The sequence below is a fragment of the Phyllobates terribilis genome, unplaced genomic scaffold (assembly GCF_046119375.1).
Source record: "Phyllobates terribilis strain yellow unplaced genomic scaffold, ASM4611937v1 Scaffold_451__1_contigs__length_1474165, whole genome shotgun sequence".
NCBI classification, from domain to species: domain Eukaryota; kingdom Metazoa; phylum Chordata; class Amphibia; order Anura; family Dendrobatidae; genus Phyllobates; species Phyllobates terribilis.
In genome coordinates this window covers 614,067-622,637 of record NW_027363211.1, presented here as the reverse complement: position 1 = coordinate 622,637, position 8,571 = coordinate 614,067, and positions in this window count along the sequence as shown.

The window sequence follows — 8,571 nt, the reverse complement described above, 5'->3', positions numbered from 1 at the left end:
CTCCGGTGGCAAGCCAACGGGAAAGTGGCGTGCTCCGGTGGCAAGCCAACGGGACTGTGGCGTGCTCCGGTGGCAAGCCAACGGGAATGTGGCGTGCTCCGGTGGCAAGCCAACGGGACTGTGGCGTGCTCCGGTGGCAAGCCAACGGGAAAGTGGCGTGCTCCGGTGGCAAGCCAACGGGACTGTGGCGTGCTCCGGTGGCAAGCCAACGGGAAAGTGGCGTGCTCCGGTGGCAAGCCAACGGGACTGTGGCGTGCTCCGGTGGCAAGCCAACGGGACTGTGGCGTGCTCCGGTGGCAAGCCAACGGGACTGTGGCGTGCTCCGGTGGCAAGCCAACGGGACAGTGGCGTGCTCCGGTGGCAAGCCAACGGGAAAGTGGCGTGCTCCGGTGGCAAGCCAACGGGAAAGTGGCGTGCTCCGGTGGCAAGCCAACGGGAAAGTGGCGTGCTCCGGTGGCAAGCCAACGGGAAAGTGGCGTGCTCCGATGGCAAGCCAACGGGAAAGTGGCGTGCTCCGGTGGCAAGCCAACGGGAAAGTGGCGTGCTCCGGTGGCAAGCCAACGGGAAAGTGGCGTGCTCCGGTGGCAAGCCAACGGGAATGTGGCGTGCTCCGGTGGCAAGCCAACGGTACTGTGGCGTGCTCCGGTGGCAAGCCAACGGGAAAGTGGCGTGCTCCGGTGGCAAGCCAACGGGAAAGTGACGTGCTCCGGTGGCAAGCCAACGGGAAAGTGGCGTGCTCCGGTGGCAAGCCAACGGGAATGTGGTGTGCTCCGGTGGCAAGCCAACGGGACAGTGGCGTGCTCCGGTGGCAAGCCAACGGGAAAGTGGCGTGCTCCGGTGGCAAGCCAACGAGAAAGTGGCGTGCTCCGGTGGCAAGCCAACGGGAATGTGGCGTGCTCCGGTGGCAAGCCAACGGGACTGTGGCGTGCTCCGGTGGCAAGCCAACGGGAAAGTGGCGTGCTCCGGTGGCAAGCCAACGGGAAAGTGGCGTGCTCCGGTGGCAAGCCAACGGGAAAGTGGCGTGCTCCGGTGGCAAGCCAACGGGAAAGTGGCGTGCTCCGGTGGCAAGCCAACGGGAAAGTGGCGTGCTCCGGTGGCAAGCCAACGGGAAAGTGGCGTGCTCCGGTGGCAAGCCAACGGGAATGTGGCGTGCTCCGGTGGCAAGCCAACGGGACTGTGGCGTGCTCCGGTGGCAAGCCCACGGGACTGTGGCGTGCTCCGGTGGCAAGCCAACGGGACAGTGGCGTGCTCCGGTGGCAAGCCAACGGGACAGTGGCGTGCTCCGGTGGCAAGCCAACGGGAAAGTGGCGTGCTCCGGTGGCAAGCCAACGGGAAAGTGGCGTGCTCCGGTGGCAAGCCAACGGGAAAGTGGCGTGCTCCGGTGGCAAGCCAACGGGAAAGTGGCGTGCTCCGGTGGCAAGCCAACGGGAAAGTGGCGTGCTCCGGTGGCAAGCCAACGGGAAAGTGGCGTGCTCCGGTGGCAAGCCAACGGGAATGTGGCGTGCTCCGGTGGCAAGCCAACGGGACTGTGGCGTGCTCCGGTGGCAAGCCAACGGGACTGTGGCGTGCTCCGATGGCAAGCCAACGGGACTGTGGCGTGCTCCGGTGGCAAGCCAACGGGACTGTGGCGTGCTCCGGTGGCAAGCCAACGGGAAAGTGGCGTGCTCCGGTGGCAAGCCAACGGGAAAGTGGCGTGCTCCGGTGGCAAGCCAACGGGACAGTGGCGTGCTCCGGTGGCAAGCCAACGGGACAGTGGCGTGCTCCGGTGGCAAGCCAACGGGAAAGTGGCGTGCTCCGGTGGCAAGCCAACGGGAAAGTGGCGTGCTCCGGTGGCAAGCCAACGGGACAGTGGCGTGCTCCGGTGGCAAGCCAACGGGACAGTGGCGTGCTCCGGTGGCAAGCCAACGGGAAAGTGGCGTGCTCCGGTGGCAAGCCAACGGGAAAGTGGCGTGCTCCGGTGGCAAGCCAACGGGAAAGTGGCGTGCTCCGGTGGCAAGCCAACGGGAAAGTGGCGTGCTCCGGTGGCAAGCCAACGGGAATGTGGCGTGCTCCGGTGGCAAGCCAACGGGACTGTGGCGTGCTCCGGTGGCAAGCCAACGGGAAAGTGGCGTGCTCCGGTGGCAAGCCAACGGGAAAGTGGCGTGCTCCGGTGGCAAGCCAACGGGAATGTGGCGTGCTCCGGTGGCAAGCCAACGGGACTGTGGCGTGCTCCGGTGGCAAGCCAACGGGAAAGTGGCGTGCTCCGGTGGCAAGCCAACGGGACAGTGGCGTGCTCCGGTGGCAAGCCAACGGGAAAGTGGCGTGCTCCGGTGGCAAGCCAACGGGAAAGTGGCGTGCTCCGGTGGCAAGCCAACGGGAAAGTGGCGTGCTCCGGTGGCAAGCCAACGGGAAAGTGGCGTGCTCCGGTGGCAAGCCAACGGGAAAGTGGCGTGCTCCGGTGGCAAGCCAACGGGAAAGTGGCGTGCTCCGGTGGCAAGCCAACGGGAATGTGGCGTGCTCCGGTGGCAAGCCAACGGGACTGTGGCGTGCTCCGGTGGCAAGCCAACGGGACTGTGGCGTGCTCCGGTGGCAAGCCAACGGGAAAGTGGCGTGCTCCGGTGGCAAGCCAACGGGAAAGTGGCGTGCTCCGGTGGCAAGCCAACGGGAAAGTGGCGTGCTCCGGTGGCAAGCCAACGGGAAAGTGGCGTGCTCCGGTGGCAAGCCAACGGGAAAGTGGCGTGCTCCGGTGGCAAGCCAACGGGACTGTGGCGTGCTCCGGTGGCAAGCCAACGGGAATGTGGCATGCTCCGGTGGCAAGCCAACGGGACTGTGGCGTGCTCCGGTGGCAAGCCAACGGGAAAGTGGCGTGCTCCGGTGGCAAGCCAACGGGACTGTGGCGTGCTCCGGTGGCAAGCCAACGGGAAAGTGGCGTGCTCCGGTGGCAAGCCAACGGGACTGTGGCGTGCTCCGGTGGCAAGCCAACGGGACTGTGGCGTGCTCCGGTGGCAAGCCAACGGGACTGTGGCGTGCTCCGGTGGCAAGCCAACGGGACAGTGGCGTGCTCCGGTGGCAAGCCAACGGGAAAGTGGCGTGCTCCGGTGGCAAGCCAACGGGAAAGTGGCGTGCTCCGGTGGCAAGCCAACGGGAAAGTGGCGTGCTCCGGTGGCAAGCCAACGGGAAAGTGGCGTGCTCCGATGGCAAGCCAACGGGAAAGTGGCGTGCTCCGGTGGCAAGCCAACGGGAAAGTGGCGTGCTCCGGTGGCAAGCCAACGGGAAAGTGGCGTGCTCCGGTGGCAAGCCAACGGGAATGTGGCGTGCTCCGGTGGCAAGCCAACGGGACTGTGGCGTGCTCCGGTGGCAAGCCAACGGGAAAGTGGCGTGCTCCGGTGGCAAGCCAACGGGAAAGTGACGTGCTCCGGTGGCAAGCCAACGGGAAAGTGGCGTGCTCCGGTGGCAAGCCAACGGGAATGTGGCGTGCTCCGGTGGCAAGCCAACGGGACAGTGGCGTGCTCCGGTGGCAAGCCAACGGGAAAGTGGCGTGCTCCGGTGGCAAGCCAACGAGAAAGTGGCGTGCTCCGGTGGCAAGCCAACGGGAATGTGGCGTGCTCCGGTGGCAAGCCAACGGGACTGTGGCGTGCTCCGGTGGCAAGCCAACGGGAAAGTGGCGTGCTCCGGTGGCAAGCCAACGGGAAAGTGGCGTGCTCCGGTGGCAAGCCAACGGGAAAGTGGCGTGCTCCGGTGGCAAGCCAACGGGAAAGTGGCGTGCTCCGGTGGCAAGCCAACGGGAAAGTGGCGTGCTCCGGTGGCAAGCCAACGGGAAAGTGGCGTGCTCCGGTGGCAAGCCAACGGGAATGTGGCGTGCTCCGGTGGCAAGCCAACGGGACTGTGGCGTGCTCCGGTGGCAAGCCCACGGGACTGTGGCGTGCTCCGGTGGCAAGCCAACGGGACAGTGGCGTGCTCCGGTGGCAAGCCAACGGGACAGTGGCGTGCTCCGGTGGCAAGCCAACGGGAAAGTGGCGTGCTCCGGTGGCAAGCCAACGGGAAAGTGGCGTGCTCCGGTGGCAAGCCAACGGGAAAGTGGCGTGCTCCGGTGGCAAGCCAACGGGAAAGTGGCGTGCTCCGGTGGCAAGCCAACGGGAAAGTGGCGTGCTCCGGTGGCAAGCCAACGGGAATGTGGCGTGCTCCGGTGGCAAGCCAACGGGACTGTGGCGTGCTCCGGTGGCAAGCCAACGGGACTGTGGCGTGCTCCGATGGCAAGCCAACGGGACTGTGGCGTGCTCCGGTGGCAAGCCAACGGGACTGTGGCGTGCTCCGGTGGCAAGCCAACGGGAAAGTGGCGTGCTCCGGTGGCAAGCCAACGGGAAAGTGGCGTGCTCCGGTGGCAAGCCAACGGGACAGTGGCGTGCTCCGGTGGCAAGCCAACGGGACAGTGGCGTGCTCCGGTGGCAAGCCAACGGGAAAGTGGCGTGCTCCGGTGGCAAGCCAACGGGAAAGTGGCGTGCTCCGGTGGCAAGCCAACGGGAAAGTGGCGTGCTCCGGTGGCAAGCCAACGGGACAGTGGCGTGCTCCGGTGGCAAGCCAACGGGAAAGTGGCGTGCTCCGGTGGCAAGCCAACGGGAAAGTGGCGTGCTCCGGTGGCAAGCCAACGGGAAAGTGGCGTGCTCCGGTGGCAAGCCAACGGGAAAGTGGCGTGCTCCGGTGGCAAGCCAACGGGAATGTGGCGTGCTCCGGTGGCAAGCCAACGGGACTGTGGCGTGCTCCGGTGGCAAGCCAACGGGAAAGTGGCGTGCTCCGGTGGCAAGCCAACGGGAAAGTGGCGTGCTCCGGTGGCAAGCCAACGGGAATGTGGCGTGCTCCGGTGGCAAGCCAACGGGACTGTGGCGTGCTCCGGTGGCAAGCCAACGGGAAAGTGGCGTGCTCCGGTGGCAAGCCAACGGGACAGTGGCGTGCTCCGGTGGCAAGCCAACGGGACAGTGGCGTGCTCCGGTGGCAAGCCAACGGGAAAGTGGCGTGCTCCGGTGGCAAGCCAACGGGAAAGTGGCGTGCTCCGGTGGCAAGCCAACGGGAAAGTGGCGTGCTCCGGTGGCAAGCCAACGGGACTGTGGCGTGCTCCGGTGGCAAGCCAACGGGAAAGTGGCGTGCTCCGGTGGCAAGCCAACGGGAAAGTGGCGTGCTCCGGTGGCAAGCCAACGGGAAAGTGGCGTGCTCCGGTGGCAAGCCAACGGGAAAGTGGCGTGCACCGGTGGCAAGCCAACGGGAATGTGGCGTGCTCCGGTGGCAAGCCAACGGGACTGTGGCGTGCTCCGGTGGCAAGCCAACGGGAAAGTGGCGTGCTCCGGTGGCAAGCCAACGGGAAAGTGGCGTGCTCCGGTGGCAAGCCAACGGGAAAGTGGCGTGCTCCGGTGGCAAGCCAACGGGAAAGTGGCGTGCTCCGGTGGCAAGCCAACGGGAATGTGGCGTGCTCCGGTGGCAAGCCAACGGGACAGTGGCGTGCTCCGGTGGCAAGCCAACGGGACAGTGGCGTGCTCCTGTGGGAAGCCAACGGGAAAGTGGCGTGCTCCGGTGGCAAGCCAACGGGAAAGTGGCGTGCTCCGGTGGCAAGCCAACGGGAAAGTGGCGTGCTCCGGTGGCAAGCCAACGGGAAAGTGGCGTGCTCCGGTGGCAAGCCAACGGGAAAGTGGCGTGCTCCGGTGGCAAGCCAACGGGAAAGTGGCGTGCTCCGGTGGCAAGCCAACGGGAATGTGGCGTGCTCCGGTGGCAAGCCAACGGGACTGTGGCGTGCTCCGGTGGCAAGCCAACGGGACTGTGGCGTGCTCCGGTGGCAAGCCAACGGGACAGTGGCGTGCTCCGGTGGCAAGCCAACGGGACAGTGGCGTGCTCCGGTGGCAAGCCAACGGGAAAGTGGCGTGCTCCGGTGGCAAGCCAACGGGAAAGTGGCGTGCTCCGGTGGCAAGCCAACGGGAAAGTGGCGTGCTCCGGTGGCAAGCCAACGGGAAAGTGGCGTGCTCCGGTGGCAAGCCAACGGGAAAGTGGCGTGCTCCGGTGGCAAGCCAACGGGAAAGTGGCGTGCTCCGGTGGCAAGCCAACGGGACAGTGGCGTGCTCCGGTGGCAAGCCAACGGGACAGTGGCGTGCTCCTGTGGGAAGCCAACGGGAAAGTGGCGTGCTCCGGTGGCAAGCCAACGGGAAAGTGGCGTGCTCCGGTGGCAAGCCAACGGGAAAGTGGCGTGCTCCGGTGGCAAGCCAACGGGAAAGTGGCGTGCTCCGGTGGCAAGCCAACGGGAAAGTGGCGTGCTCCGGTGGCAAGCCAACGGGAAAGTGGCGTGCTCCGGTGGCAAGCCAACGGGAAAGTGGCGTGCTCCGGTGGCAAGCCAACGGGAATGTGGCGTGCTCCGGTGGCAAGCCAACGGGACTGTGGCGTGCTCCGGTGGCAAGCCAACGGGACTGTGGCGTGCTCCGGTGGCAAGCCAACGGGACAGTGGCGTGCTCCGGTGGCAAGCCAACGGGACAGTGGCGTGCTCCGGTGGCAAGCCAACGGGAAAGTGGCGTGCTCCGGTGGCAAGCCAACGTTAAAGTGGCGTGCTCCGGTGGCAAGCAAACGGGAAAGTGGCGTGCTCAGGTGGCAAGCCAACGGGACTGTGGCGTGCTCCGGTGGCAAGCCAACGGAACTGTGGCGTGCTCCGGTGGCAAGCCAACGGGACTGTGGCGTGCTCCGGTGGCAAGCCAACGGGACTGTGGCGTGCTCCGGTGGCAAGCCAACGGGACTGTGGCGTGCTCCGGTGGCAAGCCAACGGGACTGTGGCGTGCTCCGGTGGCAAGCCAACGGGACTGTGGCGTGCTCCGGTGGCAAGCCAACGGGACTGTGGCGTGCTCCGGTGGCAAGCCAACGGGAAAGTGGCGTGCTCCGGTGGCAAGCCAACGGGAAAGTGGCGTGCTCCGGTGGCAAGCCAACGGGAAAGTGGCGTGCTCCGGTGGCAAGCCAACGGGAAAGTGGCGTGCTCCGGTGGCAAGCCAACGGGAAAGTGGCGTGCTCCGGTGGCAAGCCAACGGGAAAGTGGCGTGCTCCGGTGGCAAGCCAACGGGGAAATGGCGTGCTCCGGTGGCAAGCCAACGGAAAAGTGGCGTGCTCCGGTGGCAAGCCAACGGGAAAGTGGCGTGCTCCGGTGGCAAGCCAACGGGAAAGTGGCGTGCTCCGGTGGCAAGCCAACGGGAAAGTGGCGTGCTCCGGTGGCAAGCCAACGGGAAAGTGGCGTGCTCCGGTGGCAAGCCAACGGGAAAGTGGCGTGCTCCGGTGGCAAGCCAACGGGAAAGTGGCGTGCTCCGGTGGCAAGCCAACGGGACTGTGGCGTGCTCCGGTGGCAAGCCAACGGGAAAGTGGCGTGCTCCGGTGGCAAGCCAACGGGAAAGTGGCGTGCTCCGGTGGCAAGCCAACGAGAAAGTGGCGTGCTCCGGTGGCAAGCCAACGGGAAAGTGGCGTGCTCCGGTTGCAAGCCAACGGGAAAGTGGCGTGCTCCGGTGGCAAGCCAACGGGAAAGTGGCGTGCTCCGGTGGCAAGCCAACGGGAAAAGGTGTGCTCCGGTGGCATGCTAATGGTAAAAGTGTGCTCCAGTGGCATTCTAACGGTAAAGGTGTGCTGCGGTCACATGCTAATGGTAAAGGTGTGCTTCGGTGGCATGCTATCGGGAATAGGTGTGCTCCGATGGCATGCTAACGGGAATAGTTGTGCCCGGTGGCATACTAACGGGAAAAGGTGTGCTACGGTGGCATGCTAGCGGGAAATGGTGTGCTTCGGTGGCATGATAACGAGAAAAGGGGTACTCCATTGGCACCACAATGGTCAAGGGACTTGGAAATGTCACATGTGAAGTCATACTCGCATAGTGTCTGTTGCTGCAGGGATCAAAAGAGCGACCCGGTGGAACAAGATGTGGACACTGCGCGGCAGATGGTGGTTTAAGGACAGCAAACAGCAAAATAAGACCAAGCAACAGCAAGAAAACAATCCAAGAATTACCGCAGCAGACAAGTAAGTGATTGTGATTCTTTTAAACGGTGATGTATGATCAGATGAAGTGGAATGCAGTAAGTTTGGAAATATGATTAACATGTTAATAAAGTGTCTGAAATGTATGAGCGAGAAAGAGAAAAAGGTGGCTTGTTACAGGGGGACAGCTGAGAGTAGGGAGTTGCAGAGAAAGTCCTTGTGACAGGTTTAGGATGTATACGGCTGTTTATTGCCTCCTCCACATACAAAGGCAGGAGATGAGACTATCAAACTATTGAACTTGGAGTTGTCAGTAATGTTGGAGGTGAAATTAATAAAGCAAGTAAAATGGGAAAGAAAAAAAGGGGTTGTATGTTTGCCTGGTCAGAGGGATGTTTGCCTGGTCATGGGGATGTTTGTATGGTCAGGGGGATGTTTGCCTGGTCAGGGGGATGTTTGCCTGGTCAGGGGGATGTTTGTCTGGTCAGGGGGATGTTTGCCTGGTCAGGGGGATGTTTGGTCAGAGGGATGTTTGTCTGGTCAGGGGGATGTTTGTCTGGTCAGAGGGATGTTTGCTTCACGTTGGGGAAGAGGGAAAGGACTGAATGA